General features: G+C 38.4%; 1 protein-coding gene across 2 annotated transcripts in view; it reads left to right on the top strand.

Moving 5' to 3' along the window:
- Positions 1 to 599: 599 nt before the first annotated feature.
- COLEC10 (collectin subfamily member 10) overlaps positions 600 to 15,819 on the top strand; it is a 124,118-nt gene continuing 108,898 nt past the window's right edge. Inside the window, exon 1 of one of the 2 annotated variants that reach the window (XM_043879267.1) lies at positions 600 to 706. The gene's annotated coding sequence lies outside the window, so the exon portion shown is untranslated. The remainder of the gene's footprint in view (positions 707 to 15,819) is intronic. The other variant, XM_043879265.1, reaches the window with a different exon arrangement.

Genomic DNA, 15,819 nt, shown 5'->3' with positions numbered 1-15,819 from the left:
ATTTACAAAGTTGTCGTCCAAACTCAATATACGATGGTCACTGTATCTCTTAGTCCTGACCACAGGAATCTTTATAAGGTGATGATTTCTTAATTCAATTTAGTATAGGCAAATAGAAAAAAAGTAGTCCAGAAATGCTTAACTCCCCTACTGAAGCTGTGAGTCCCACCTGATGACTACCAACTTGACAAGATAACCTCTTTGCAGACTGCAAAGCATAACCAACCTTAAAAAAAAAAAAAAAAAAACAGCATTCACTGGAGGTGTCCTTATTCAGCTAAGTACATTTATTTCACTATTGGACTGTAGCAAAGGTGTTGGTAGGTCTTTCCCTGGAATGTGGGCAAGATGCCTGTGTCCTGTTGCTGAGAAAATGCATATAAATGCCCAAGCCTGTTTAGTGGTCTTTACCAAAAATAGCTTGGCCTTTTGACTCACCCAGGCTGCCGGTAAACTGTTTTTTTTTTTTCCCCTCTCCACAGATACACTAAATCTAGTAACATCACGTCAGTGCATTCCAAATTGGAGGCACCATTGACTTTGTTTTAGTTTGGGAATCCTTATTATTGGTTCATAAGTTGGATCAGAGAACACTGGGACAAGAAGGATCTGGCAGATACTCAGTCTTCAGCCCAGCCTCGTAGATTTATAGATAAGAAGCAGAAGCCCAGAAAGGTTAAGTGGCCCACACAAGCATACATTGCTGGTAAGTGGCAGACCCAAAATAACTCTGGGCTGCTAATGCGTGAAGCAGTCTGCTTTCTGCCAGGGTCTCAGCCAGAGATTTCATGGGTGGGTTGCGCCAGGTCCCCCTCAAGAGCAGTTTGGGGGAGTGATGGCAAGGTATGAGTCTTGAATGCCCCTGTATTTACAGAATTTTCATTTGGACATGTGCTGCTTTAGCAAGAAGGAATTTGAGAATCAAATAATACAAAAACCAGGAAAGCAAATAGATATTCTGATGCTCAAACTTGACCATGGGTGGCTTTTTAACAGGGCCTTTTGGGGAAAGCTAGTTTGCATTAGCAAGCTTCTCTGAGATCTTTCAATACCACTCAGTCATTCCTGTGGCTCAGGTGTCTAAGCCTCACAGCTTCCCAGGTGGTCCAAGTCCACTGTTTTGCACACGGAAAGGATCCCAACAGTCTGCTCTTCACCCAACGAGCAAAACCTCTGTGTTTCTTTGTATGCTTTGACAGCTGGGCCAAGGTTGCATTTTCATACAGATCTTTTCTTTTCTCTCTTGGATCTTCCTCTCATCTGCTTGAATCTCAGGATAGGCTTTTGTTGTGTTTTGTTTTCCACTGAAAAGGATATAAATTACTTCTATTTTAATTCAATCTGATAGACCTGTCTGTAACGTGAAGGTGGGATTTGCAGTTTCAAGATGAAATTTGGTCACACTAAAGAAGGGCTTCCCTGGTGGCTCAGCAAAGAATCTGCATGCAATGCAGGAGACCCAGGTTCAATCCCTAGATCAGGAAGATCCCCTGGAGAAGGAAATGGCAACCCACTCCAGGATTCTTGCCTGGAAAATCCCATGCACAGAGGAGCCTGGAGGGCTGTAGTCCATGGGGTCACAAGAGTCGGACTCAAATTAGTGATGAAACCACCACCACTAGCAAAGAAGCAAATATGCCTTTGCTGAGTAGCTATTAAATTTCTCTTTAAACAAATACTGAGAATATAATAAAACCTGAATAATAACTATTTCAGTTTAAAAGGGAGTAAATCAGGCGCAGATCATGGAGCAGCACTTATTGTGTGTGCCAGTTTTACAAGTGAGGAAACCGATCCTCAGAAAATAAGGAATGTGGGTCAGGTACAAAGCTAGGAAGTGAAAAAATAAGAATTTAGACCTATATTTATATCTGAGGCTCACTCGGGGTCTTGTTCTTTCCATTTTGCCAGGCAGTCAGTCTCTATAACCATTTAACTGTCAAACTGTTTGACTTTTTAATAGGAATATTAAAAGCTGTTGTGAAGTGTTTTAATATTCATTATGTCCTTTGCTCTTTCTAAAGCCTTGAAAGGAAACTAGATGTTACTTTACCCATTTGAAAAGAAAGATACCTGAGGGTATGTTGCTGTTTCTTTCTTTTTTATGCACTAGCAAAATGGCAAAATATAAAGACCCTGAATTCATCTCTCAGGAGCACACCCAGATCACAACTATCTGCAGAATAACCATCTAAGAAAAAGATAAAAACCTACTAGAAAAGATCTACAACTGAAGACATAAAGAAAGAACCCAAATGAGATGAGGTTTCCCACCATTCCTATATTGAGATGCAATTAACAAATAAAATTGTACAATATTGAAAAATAAAATTAAATTTAAAAAAAGATACCTGAGCTTCAGAGAAGTTAGTTGACTTACCCAAAGTTGACTGCCCAGAAACAACTAATATGAGACTCAAATCAAAGTCTTGTAAGTCTAAAGCAAAGTGAATAGTGAAAAGCATTGGCAAAGTGGGCTCAAGAGACCCAGGCTCAAGTTCTAACTATTCATTCCACTTATTTGAAGTATATCCTGGACAGATTACTTCTATCTGTGATATTCACTTTCTAGCTGTCCGCTAAGTGGGACTAAAAGTAACACCCTGTGGCTGGATTGTTATGAAATAAATCTGAAATGTCTTTTCTCACTAAAAAGTAATTTATATGTGCTATGAGTAAACCCATTTTAAAAGTTATAACTTTTACAGCTTAAGAGTTTGAACTTTAAAACAATATTAAAAGTTAAGAGACTATACCCCAATACAAAATAAAAAGATTTTTTAAAAGTTAATAGATCCATTTATGATGTGAATGTGGAAATTCTCTTTTGCTCATAAAGGTTATTTAATCAGTTTGATCCTCACAAGAAGATGCTCATTTAAGTATTTTGGCCATTTTCTCTTCTAACTTGATAATCTACAAGATAATTAGAAATACTCAGAGTCTTTTACTTCCAGGATATCTGTGTAAGCTATAATTATGAAAATACATCTTAAGCAGATTTCTACATTCTGAAAAGTAATACAGTTCATATCCTAGTCCTTTTTCTTCTTTCCTTTCTAGTAATTAGGGGCTATTTGAGGGAGAAAAACCATGATGTGGATGAGTAAAAGATGACATTTTTGAAAGGCTAATGGAGGCAGATTTTTAAAGGAGTCTCTGTATATAATATATGAGATTATGTTCATTTATCAGCAAAAATCTCATTGAGGGAATCAAAGCAATACTTGTCTAAGAGTTCATCTCTTCTTCAAATTAAACACTATCAAATTTTTCTTAGGCTTTTACTTTTAAAATGACGTTTTCAGTAGGCTGAGGAATATAAGCATTCTAATACCTTTCACACAGCTTTTTTCCTGCATTGTAGTTGACAGTTTTTAAAAACAAGATGAATGCATTCAAAACGAAGAACAAAACAAGGGTACATATTTGACTTTAATTACTCTCTGCTGCACTTGGTAATAAAATGCCCAGCTGGAATTGGTCTCCCTCTTCCTGCTGGGTGACATCTTTAACCCAAATGAACCAGTGGTTTTTGAGGGAATTGAAGTGGTAACAAATGCTTATTAAACACCAGTAATATGTTAGGCACTTTAATCCTCATGATGATGCTATGAGTTAGATATTAGGGTCCTCGGTTTTAGCTGAAAAAATACACTCAAAAGTTTTTTTTTTTTTTCCTTCTTCTTCAAATGCCATGACAAGGTGATGAAGACCTGGCTCTGAGTGATTCTAAACCTGCTGTCTACTCTAGGCTTTGTAAGGAAATCTCTCTGTAGGCTCTGCTTTTGTCATACCCCTTTCTCCTTCATTGGTCATGCTTTATAACTGGTGAGTGTCTGGGTGTCTTCTGCCTTATGGAAACTCTCAAGTGTTAGTGGACCAGGTTTCATGGTTTGTAAAGTTATATACAGTAGACTAAAGCACAGATCGTGCAGCTTCTCAGTCAAGGGGTATTAAGGAAATCTGTTAGATGGCAGTAAAATAAAGGTGTTGGTGTTAACAAGTGAAAAACAACCTGTTCTATTTCATATAATAAAATCAGTTCATCACAATATCTACCAAGGCAAAGCACTAAGGACTGGTACTGGAGTGTTTAGCAGACTAGCAATCAAGAACTGTTTTCCAGGTAAGAAAATTATAATGCCAATTATAAACCATGGGAGTCAATTAACCTCACTATTTTCAACTATAAGATAAAAATTATAGTCTTCCTGCCACCTCACAGGATTGAATTAAAGATAAAATGAGACATTATAGGTAAAAATTGTTTGCATCCCTATAAAACTGTAAGAATTTAAAAGGAATCAGTTATGTTTTCCTTTTGCTTATATTCCCCAAAGGAGTAAATATCCCAGTTATTCCCATTGTGGATAGACTTAAACCCCATGTATGTATTTAATAACTAACACCTACCCTAAGTGTCTATTTAGTTGACTCCATTCTTACATAAGATAGAGGGGACAGATTGCTTTTGGTCATGTGTGGAGGAGCCATGAAACCATCACCTTGGCTGAAAAAAAAGAAAAAAAGATTAATTAAATACGAAAGCTCATGAATAGAAGTTCTTGAAATGCCAAGTGATTGTGATATTCTTGTAAATGTGATCTTGAGATGAAAATTTAAGAACTTGTTTTGTTTGGCTTAATTGTGTTTTCTAAATAATAGCCCATCCCTGATATAACTAATATGTATTGTTGTGTTCGAATTTATTGAGTACTTCCTGTTTGTCAGGCACTAGGCTAAGTGCTTTGGGTACATTATCATTTAATTTTCATAAGAACTCCAGACATTAAGTAATGTTATCAATTGAGGCATAAATGCATTAAGTAATTTTCCCAAGGTTACACAGTAAGACATATACAAGATGCATACAAGATTATGGAAATGGTTGCCCTTTTGCCATTCATTTGTTTATTCATCGAGATTAATTGCAGTACTTTGTATGAGGAAAATTGGCATTTAGATGACATTTGAAGTCATGGGAATAGTTAAAATCGCCTTAGGATGTGTGTTCTAGAGAACAGATAAAGGCTGAGGACAGAGCCCGAGGGGTTTCCTATACTTAAAGATCTGAAAAAAGAGAAGGAGCCAGTAAAGGAAATTGAGAATGTCCCAAGAAGGGAGAAAAAGCACTGTAAATATGGTCTCAAAAACCTTGAAAATGAAGTTAAGAGATAAGATTAGTCAGATTTGTTGACTCCTACTGAGATGTTGAGAAAAGCGGGAACAGAAAATTTGTCATTGACTTTGGGAAGATGTAAGATGTTGGTGACCCTGAAAAAAATTATTTCAGTTAATGGCTGTTCAGTTACAGTAAGACTAGGAACAAATAGAATGGAGGAAGGGGAATCAATGAGTATAGAGGGTTCTTTAAAACCCTTTGGAGCAGATACTGAAATGAAAACTGAAAAGAATTATGGGGTCTTTTTAAAAGATGAGTATTAAGGCATGAAAGTGAGTTAGTCACTCAGTTGTGTCCAACTCTTTGCGACCCCATGGACTGTAACCCACTAGGCTCCTCTGCCTGTCCATGGAATTCTCCAGGCCAGAATATTGGAGTGGATTGCCATTTCATTCTCCTGAGGAACTTCCCAACCCAGGGATTGAACCCAGGTCTCCTACATTATAGGCAGATTCTTTACCCTCTAAGCCACCAGGAAAGCCCATGAGCTACCAGGAAATTTGTGGGCAAATATGAATGATCCTTTGGTGAAGAAGAAAATGATGTGCAGTAAAGAAAGGGAATATTGTGGTCTCCAGAGCACCTGTGGAGGGGAAGGCCTTCTACGAGAGCAGGATACCTGATCCATAAAACAAGAAGAAGACAGTGGCAAGAAGAAGAGGCAAATGGAAGGAAGAGCTAGCATCAGAGAGAAGAAGATGAAATTGTTTCTTTCCTGATTGTTTTGGGGGAAATTATCCTGCAATGTTTTCAGCTGAGAGTGAGATAGGAGGAAAGGGTGGCTATCAGAAAAGGGTGATAGATTGGAGAATGAGGAAGTAATTTTTCTGGAGAAGTATGGTAGGATTATCAGGCATTGCAGAGTTCATAAATTAAAATGAAGTCTATCAGCATACCTGTGTCCTTTCTTCTAGTAACATATAGCCTCTTAGGTGCAAGCACAGAGCAATAGGATAGCTGAGTTTAATCAAGCTTGAGTTTCACCCAGCAAAAAAATGGCAGAGTAAGATAAAGAGGAGGGGAAAGTGATTTAAGAGTGTTCCTAAGCAAGGGGAAGCACTTCTGAAGATGAGATCTAAGCAGAGAAAGGAGCACAGTGCAGAAGAGGGTGGTGGATGTTTTTAAAAGTGATAGGGGAGGGACTTTCCCAGCAGCCCAGGGATTAAGACTCTGCCTTTAAATGTGGTTGGGCAGGGGTGTGGGGCACAGGTTCAATCTCTGACTGGGAAACTAAGGTCCCACATGCCCAAGGGTGCAGCTGAAAAAATTTTTTGAAAGAGAAGTGGTGAGGGAAAGTAATGGAGATCTGGTTCAGTGTGTGTATTAAGAGTAAGTGAATTGGAATCATAGGACGTTTCCAAAATGGCCCAGTTATTTGGCAGAAAAAATGTTCATATGAATGTAATTGAGATGGGGTATAGACCACTGTGATGGATAGATAGAAATGTTGAGGCTGTTAAGAATGATTGCAGGAAATGTGGTGGAGAGGAAGATAGTGGGCTTGGTGGTGAAGCCAATCATGAATGCAAACCCTTTCATGAATGCAGAGGGACTGATGGAGACCATGACAAGTTCACATGAAATTCACAAGTGTGAATTCACACAGGATACGAGATGTTAACAAAGAGTGGAAGAGTCATGTCCTACAGATCATTGTGATGATGGGGAGAGCCCCACTCTTCCTGTCAACCCTGAGCCTGAGTGAATATGGGAGAATAAAAAGCTTCCATGTGAGTGAGGCACAGGGGTCTAAGGTGTCCTAGGGGTTACTCTTAAATCAGAATGTATAGGATGCATTAGGTGATGGAGTTGAGGCTTTTAATAATTAGTATCATAGCAGAAAAGTTTGGACAGGAAATGAGGAGTAGGACATTGAAAGGAAAGCACACATTTCGATCAGAGTACAGTAAAGAAAATAAAAACAACAGGCTGGTGTTTTGCCCGGTGATCAGGCGAATGGTATCCTAAAACAAGGTTGGTTACGTTTTGCCTAGAGGCTAAATCCCAGTAGTGCCTTTGTAGATTGAAGAGGGGAGAGGAAGGAGAGGGAAAAGTGACCGTAATGGTTTAGCTACTGCCTTGACAGAAAGCCCTGCTCCGGCCAAAGGAAACAGTTGCATGGAGATCGAATATTGTAGTGATCCAAAGCAATGGACCAAATGCCATGTAGTGACACAGCATCAGTAATGCAGGAACTACTGTAAGCTTACAAAAAGTTAAGGTGTTAGTTACTCAGTCCTGTCTGACTCTTTTTGACCCCATGGACTATAGCCCGCCAGGCTCCTCTGTTCATGGAATTCTTCAGGCAAGAATACTGGAGTGGGTAGCCATTCCCTTCAACAGAGGATCTTCCCACCCCAAGTATTGAGCCCAGGTCCCCTACACTGAAGGCAGTTTCTTTACCATCTGAACCACCAGGGAAGCCCTATAAATAGGTGCTCAAAAAGTGTTTGTTAACTGAACTCGTGTTCCTTGATAAGTAAGGCTTGCAAGACCTGTTGATTCTTTGAATTCTTTCCACCCTAAACCTGGTTGGAACCCCTGGTGGCTCAGACGGTAAACCATCTGCCTGCAATGAGAGAGACCCGGGTTCGATCCCTGGGTCGGGAAGATCCCCTGGAGAAGGAAATGGCGACCCACTCCAGTACTCTTGCCTAGGAAATTCCATGGATGGAGGAGCCTGGTGGGCTATAGTCCACGGGTTGCAAAGAGTTGGACACGACTGAGTGACTTCACTTTCACTTTCTATTCCACTTTTACTGAGCCTGAACAGTAATTCTTTCAGTACAAGTGATTAAATATTGCATTGTTTTGTTTCCAAATTTAAAGTAGGAAGTGGAGATAACCACTTACAGTTTTTAAAAATGGAAATCATTACAGCACCTCTATGGTTTTAGCATTCATAATTTACAGTTTATGACACCAAAGCTTGACCATTTGTGTTTTTGTAGAGGTAAAGATCAAAACCATATTGAATTTGACAATCACTTTCATTCTAAAATTTTTCTTTTCTTGCTCACAAATATAAGTTTAGTTCTATTACTCTGTGCCTTACAAAGTAAGGATCAATGAATAATGAAATTGATCTTATATATATAGGTAACTTGGGAAAAAAGCAAGTCTAATTATAGTCCCACTTCATAAATATCAATACTCAATTATATATTTGATATGATTGTATGAATGTGCCTGTGTATGCTTTTTGGTATATATATTCATAAAGTTTTAGTACTTTTATTAAGTATATTCTTTAAATTGATGAATTTCATTAATTTAATAGAAAAATCTTTAAATATATTAATAAAACATCACTAGCCTGTTTCTTCAAATAGTTGTATCACAATAATGCAACTTAAATGTTTCCTAATGAAATACCTAAAAACATTTGGTTATTAAAAGATATGTTTCTGAATTCCCTGGTGGCCCAAAATTTAGGACTCTGAACTTTAACTGCCAAGGGCTTGGGTTCAATCCCTGGTCAGGGAACTAAGATCCCTCAAGCCACATTGCGTGGCCCCCCCCAAAAAGATTTATTTCATATTACTAGAAGAAACTTTTTAAATTTTATTTTTCTTGAAGATTTTTTATGTGGACCTTTTTAAGTCTTAATTTATTGCGATATTGCTTCTGTTTTATTTTTTTGGCCTCAAGGCATATGGGATCTTAGCATTAAGATATTAAATATTATTTGTGCTCAAAAGGAACTGAAAAACCATGGTTAGGGGCTGACACCCAAATGCTCAAAATATTTAACCAGTCATTTAATGGACCAGAATAAATGGGATCATGTAGACCAAATTTTCTGGATGATGGCATTTTATTTACAAGGCTTGAATGTTCTGTTCCAGTGACCAAATGCCTTCAAGTCTCTTCAAGTTCTTATCTAGTTAATTACATTGCTTCGCAAAGGAGTCTCATTAAAAGGGCCAGCAGGGTCTACCCAGGATAGTTAGAAGGGGATACCAATAGTATTGGGGTAAAGCTTTGTGGAAATTGTTGGCCAAAAAGTATTACCTGGCTAGTATCAGAAAGTAAAGCCAGAAATAAATGAATGGTTTTAGATTATTGAGAGATGAGACTGAGAAACTGGAAACTTTAATGATGCTAAAGAAAGTACTTTATTGGAATTAGAGAAAATTAGAAAGTTGTAGTTGGAGATAGAGAATTCAAGCAAAGGGATTTGAATCAGCCTTGAGGAATTGTCTCAAAACGATGGGGATCCAGGTGAGTGACATGAATCACTGAAGATATCTTTGAACATCATTTCACAACCCTGGACTTTTGAAGCGCTCTAAATCTGGCTTTAATTCCCTACTCTTCCACTTAGTAACTGAGTAACTTTGGATAACTTAGGGCAGGAAAGTTCTTTCCATAATCATATGTGATTTAATTTTCTCTTCATTGACTTAGTTCCAATTGAACTTACACTTTGTAAAGAGAAATATTCTTGCTACTACAAAGAGAATATCATTACTATTTTAGTGACTGAAATGTATAGATAAACATTCAGGAAAGCTCTTTGTGTGACCAGTTACAATGGAGAGAAGTCGAAGTCTTTACCAGATTGTGTTTTTCAACTACTTGTAAATAAGTTGTGCATGAATGCTCAGTCATGTCTGACTCTTTGTGATTCCATGGAGTGTAGCCCACCCAGGCTCCTCTGTTCATAGATTTTAACAAGAATACTAGAGTAGGTTGCCATATCCTACTCCAGGGAATCTTCCCGACCTGGGGATCAAACCTGCATCTCCTGCAATGCAAGCAGATTCTTTATCTGCTGAGCCACTTTGAAACTGTGCTTGATAAGAGAGCTGTGTTTCGGTGTGATGTGAGGATTCAAAGTCAGGAACCACATAAATGTAAATCGTGTGCAGAATAAATTATACTCTATATCAGGTTCTAGTTCACTGGTTTTAATACTTCTCTGAAATACTTGGTTGGGTCCCAAATGGCACAATTGTTTTCAAAAAGTAAGAAGTATTTCTCTTTTTGATAGAGTTCCATATCATTGTCCCAAAATGATTTCAACATAAACAGAATGAGTATGTGATTGGCATCCCTGAGCATAGGATGAATTAACTGGATGTCCTTTTAAGGATTCTTGGAAAGCAAGATGATATCATTTAGAGGGATCTGGATTTTTTTTTTTCATTTATTTTTATTAGTTGGAGGCTAATTACTTTACAATATTGTAGTGGTTTTTGCCATACATTGACATGAATCAGCCATAGATTTACATGTGTTCCCCATCCTGAGCCCCCCTCCCACCTCCCTGCCCATCCCATCCCTCTGGGTCTTCACAGTGCACCCGCCCTGAGCACTTGTCTCATGCATCCAACCTGGACTGGCGATCTGTTTCACACTTGATAATATATATGTTTTGATGCTATTCCCTCAGATCATCCCACCCTCGTCATCTCCCATAGGGATCTGGATTTTTATCTTCTCTTTTCCAGTTTGATCTTGGTTGTGCCACTGAACCCATATCCTTACCTCTAAAATTGAGATGATAATACCAAGCAAGTTGCCCAGATTCTGTACCTTTTTCACATTGTGGCACACATTAAAAATTGTAACATTGCCTAGCACACTAAGACAAATGGATGAGGTCAGAGAATATTATGGGGTTTCCCAACTATGGTAAGCTGTCTAGCCTCCTTGAAGGGATCAATATCTTACCATATTTACAACTAGGAGGACTGGATATCTTATCATATTTATAACTAGGAGGACTGGATAATATAGATATCAACACTTCTGAGAATGAAATCGGGCACATTAATAATAACACCCGGATTGGTACCCTAGGCAGAAAATGAAATGTGTGTGTGTCTGTTAGTCACTCAGTTGTGTACGACTCTTTGTGACTCCATGGACTGTAGCCAACCAGGCTCCTATGTCCATGGGATTCTCTAGGCAATAATACTGGAGTGGGTTGCCATGCCCTTCTCAAGGGGATCTTCCTGACCTAGGGATTTAACCCAGGTCTTCTGCACTGCAGGCAGATTCTTTACTGTTTGAGCTACCCAGGAGAGCACTGAAATGTTACTGGGTGATTGAAATATCACTGAAATATGAAACTGAAATGTTACTGGGAAAACCAGAACATTTGTTCAACCAAACCATAACCCATTACAGCAATCAGCCTACTTTTAGGGAAATTCTAGACTCAAATGATAGCTCATATATTAAGCACTCAAAAGTGGTTAGCTGTCATTGTTATTTACAGGAAAACTAAGTGTGGAGAACTTTTCGGATCCTTAGGGAAATAGTTTCTTCCAAATGAAATACTGGTTCAGTCTTGATACCCACCACCTATTCTAGCAACTTCAACTATATGATCAAGGAAAACAAGAGTAAAAATCCCAAGAATCCTCTTAATATATCACCTTTCCTAGGATCACAGACTGAAGCTGCTTCAGTTTCAGTCTTATCCCTTTTCCTTTACAGTTGCCAAGAATTATCCTTGAGAGAACTGCAGGAATGAATAGCAGTCTCTCTGAGACTGAAGTTTTTATTCTGAGTATACCATCTATAGGCTATTCATTCCCCAGCCTACTCAGCCCAGGGTCTCACTCTTGAACTCCATACTGATGCTCCCAATTATCTTCTGAATGTATAAATCTAAATTTCTAACCCATTCTTCAAACTCTACATATCTAAAGTGAACTGTATATATCCAGTGCTTCACCCACACCAACCCATTTTTCCCTAGTCCTGTGGTTCTAATTTGTGTATAGCACCGTTAATGAGGCCCTCCCTCAGTGAAACCAGCATCAAACCTTTTCCACCCTGGAAGGAGAGAAGATTTATTTTTCCTGGAATTATCATATATAAAGATATGGGTTTGCCTTTTCTGCCTTCAGTGCTACATCTAGTACCACAATTGAAGGCTTACCAAATGCTTAAAATACCATCATAACTGTGGGATCTACTTAACTTATTTTAGATTCAATCATCAAGAAACCTACTAGAACAGTGGAAATGCTTATTAAACACTCAACTAATGTGCCAGCTCAGTAATATTGCCCTCACAGTTTCAGCATTATCTTCAGAATAGAGTAAATATATTGAGTCAAGGATCAAGAGATGCTGCTGGGTCTGCAACAGATAAAGTACATGAATCCAAGAAGCAATAGATTTACATAAAATAGGCACTGTTTTTTGAAATTCACATGTAAAATTTGTGCTTGGACTCTGATGGACTTGAGGAACTATTTTCCTAAAGGATTTACCTCCAAAGGAAAAAGGAAGAGTTCTACTCTTTGTGAAGCTAGACTGACCTTTTAGTCACTCTGAAATCTTCATGCTAGTGAACTAGCAAGTGAGGAAATGATTATAGCACTGGTGTGGGTAACTGATCATGGTTTCCATAAGGAGCTAGCATTGTTACTATACAGAGGAGATAGGTTGGAGCATTTATTAATGGGAATATTTACTTGGGGTTCTGTACCCATTGATTATGATGAATGGGCCAGTGTATGTCATGTCAGGCCATGACCTGACAAAGGCATGAGTCCTAAGTCCCCAGGAGTGAAGGTCTAGACCATATCATTAGGCAAGCAACCTTGACTACTAGGAGAGACCACTAGACCAACCAAAAACAGGCTAAGGGTGAGGAAAATATTCAATGGATAGTGTGTCAATTTTCTCAGGCTGCTATAATCAAATCCAGAGACTAAGTGGCTTAAGCACCAGAAATGTGTTTCTCCCAGTTCTAGAAGCTGGGGAATTCAAGATCAAGGTGGTGGTCCATGTGGTTCCTGGTGGGAGCTCTCCTCCTGGCTTGTAGATGGTTTCCTTCTCATTGTGTGCTCACCTGGCCTTTCCTTGGTCCAGGTGATGAAAGAGGGGGAGAGAGCAAGCTCCTTGGTGCCTCTTAATTATAATCCTACTGTATCAGGGCCTAACCTTACTTGTAGAGGCCTTATCTCCAAATGCAGTCACGTTGGGGGCTAGGGTTTCACTGCATACATTTTGGGGGGACGTAAGCATTCAGGCTTCCCTTATAGCCCAGTTGGTAAAGAATCTGCCTGCAGTGCAGGAGACCTGGGTTCGATCCCTGGGTTGGGAAGATCCCCTGGAGAAGGAAATGGGGACCCACTCCAGTATCCTTGCCTGGAAAATCTCATGGACAGAGGAGCCTGGTGGGCTGTAGTCCATAGGGTCGCAAAGAGTCGGGCATGACTGAGCAACTAACACAAGCATTCAGCCCATAACAGTATATTAGTGAGAGAATGAATTAAAATCATGTGCTTCGTTACCAGTTACAGCAGCAGGAACTGGAGCTAGTACCCTTAATCTACTTTTAATAACTGACTACCTTTGAAATGGAACTTTGTCCTGGATTGGACTAATGGAAGGCCAAAGTGAATCTAAGTAATATAAGAGGTGGACGGTACTGGAAGAGGATGCTATTGGACTTTTTTTGTGCACAACTTCAAATCTTCTTAGAGCAGTTATGAGACACATAAGTCTTCAACCCTCAGGCTCAAGTGACATGTTGTTTGTATCAGTGGCCAATTAGAAGGTGCAACCTCATACTGGCTTTTCTTCCTTTTCTGTTTCATTTTCCCGTGTGTTCACTTTTGCTTTGGGGGATCATTTTCTAAATATAGAATCTTCACTCAAGAATTTGTCTTAGGGAGAACTCTTGCCGAGACATCCAGTTTTCCCAAGATAAATACAGCACTAAGCAAAGGAATTGATGGATGATATGGACCCAATAAGTATTTATGTAACAAATACTGGTCTCTGGACCTGCCGTGTTGTTTTTTTGGGTCTGTCTGGATCTTTGCTCAGGAATTTCTTTCTAACCCAAACACCTCCATCATATTTATCATCTGTAAAATTCCTGCTCATTTTTCATATCTTAACTTATTTGTAACTCTGCAATGCAAATTACCTGAGTTCTTATAAGAAACATAATGCAATTTGAGCACCAAACAATTTGATCTGTGGAAATACTGGAAGAGTACATTTCCCAGTCAGCATTGCAAGGAGCTAGGACCACGTGACTGAGTTCCTGCCAGGGAAATGTGATCAGAAGTGACAAAAGTGATTTACAACCCTAGCCACAAAACCTTATGCATGATTTTCCATTTTCGGTTTTTGTCTATGCAGCTATAAGTGAAGGATCAAAGATGACAAAACTGTAAGTTGGAAGCAACCTGGCTCCTAGTTTATCACTTGGGAGAGAGTTGCATAGAAGTATCACCAAACCACACTGAAATTTACTTGAATGAAAAGTAAATGTGTGTTAAGCCCCTAGGATATTAGTCTTTATTTCTATTAATACTTCAGTACAGCCAACCACACCATCACTAATATATTCCAGACAGACATATAGAGTTCCTCTATGCTCCTGCTGGACTCAGATATATCTGTATTAAATATCAATTGTAATCGTTTCATTTCATTTTTACTCACTTGACTGTAGCCTTTCTGGATTCCCTAATGCTGGTACTGCTTTGTGCAGTTACTGATTGGATAGATGGAGAAGGGCATATGGGTTTACTTGGTATGGTTCTAGGAGAAAATTTTTTGGAAATTATTGGGAGATATATTTTGATTGATTAGAAAGAAAAACTTCTAAAAATTTAACTGTGGAACAAAGAGTTTTTAAAAGGGCTGCATTTAGAGGGGATGAGAAATTTGTCATCGAGATAAATTTAAAGACCAGTTGTCCAAACTGTTCAGATCACTAGTGAATTAAGTCCAGGGAAGTCAAAGGACTTGCCCAAAGCATATTTTCAACAGAACTGGAAGTAAAATTGAATTTCTTACCTTTGATGACAGTTTTTTTTTTTTTCTTACATTAACATTCAGAGAGTTTGAGGAACTAGAAATATCAAATTTGTATTAGATCTGAGTTTAAATCCTGAAAATTGAATAATTATGTTTTTTTTGGTTAATTACTTAATCTGGCTCAAGAAAGTTTTCTCCTTTATAAAAATGGGGTATGATATCTTCGAAGATTTTCATGAGATTGTGTTAAATGCAGATCCTGGTACAAGGTTACAATTATTATGATCATATTTATTAAATTTTAGCAATTATAAGAATTTTCTTATCAAGTCTATTATTTGCACTTTACCAGTATGGTACTAAGTACATTTCAGCTACGTTATATGTCAGAGAGTTTTTGATAGCTAAACTGAAACCATTAATCCTATGGGAAAATGCAGTTCAAAATGCAAAACAATGAATTCTAAGTGAATTATGGAACACAATAATTTTTTTAAACTGAGAACTCTTTGGGAAGATATTTTTATGATAATGTGACTCAAGTCAATCACAAGCAGTGTGAGTAGATGAGGTATGGGAAAGAGTGCCTCTGGGAACTCATTGAAGAGGCTGGAAAGTCCCAGAATGCCATCCCCCTTCTTAGCTTCCTATGTTCCCAGTTTACTCTGAATTAGTATTTTTCATAATTTCCATGAAAATGAGTAATCTAGTAAATGTAATTCTGTAGGGCCAGGGAAGAGCTAAATTGACTGAATCATTATCAAAAGAGTAATTCTTTGTCACTGAGATTCAGCTTGTGCTTAAGTTTTGGGTCTATGATAGCTCAGAGGCTTGCATTTTGTTCAGGGAGATAATCTTTCCAGAAAACTGGATGCCTGGACAATGGT

The sequence above is a fragment of the Cervus elaphus genome, chromosome 21 (genome assembly GCF_910594005.1).
Source record: "Cervus elaphus chromosome 21, mCerEla1.1, whole genome shotgun sequence".
NCBI lineage: Eukaryota > Metazoa > Chordata > Mammalia > Artiodactyla > Cervidae > Cervus > Cervus elaphus.
Note: the sequence above shows the minus strand (reverse complement) of the source record. Positions and strands in the feature narration are given on the sequence as shown.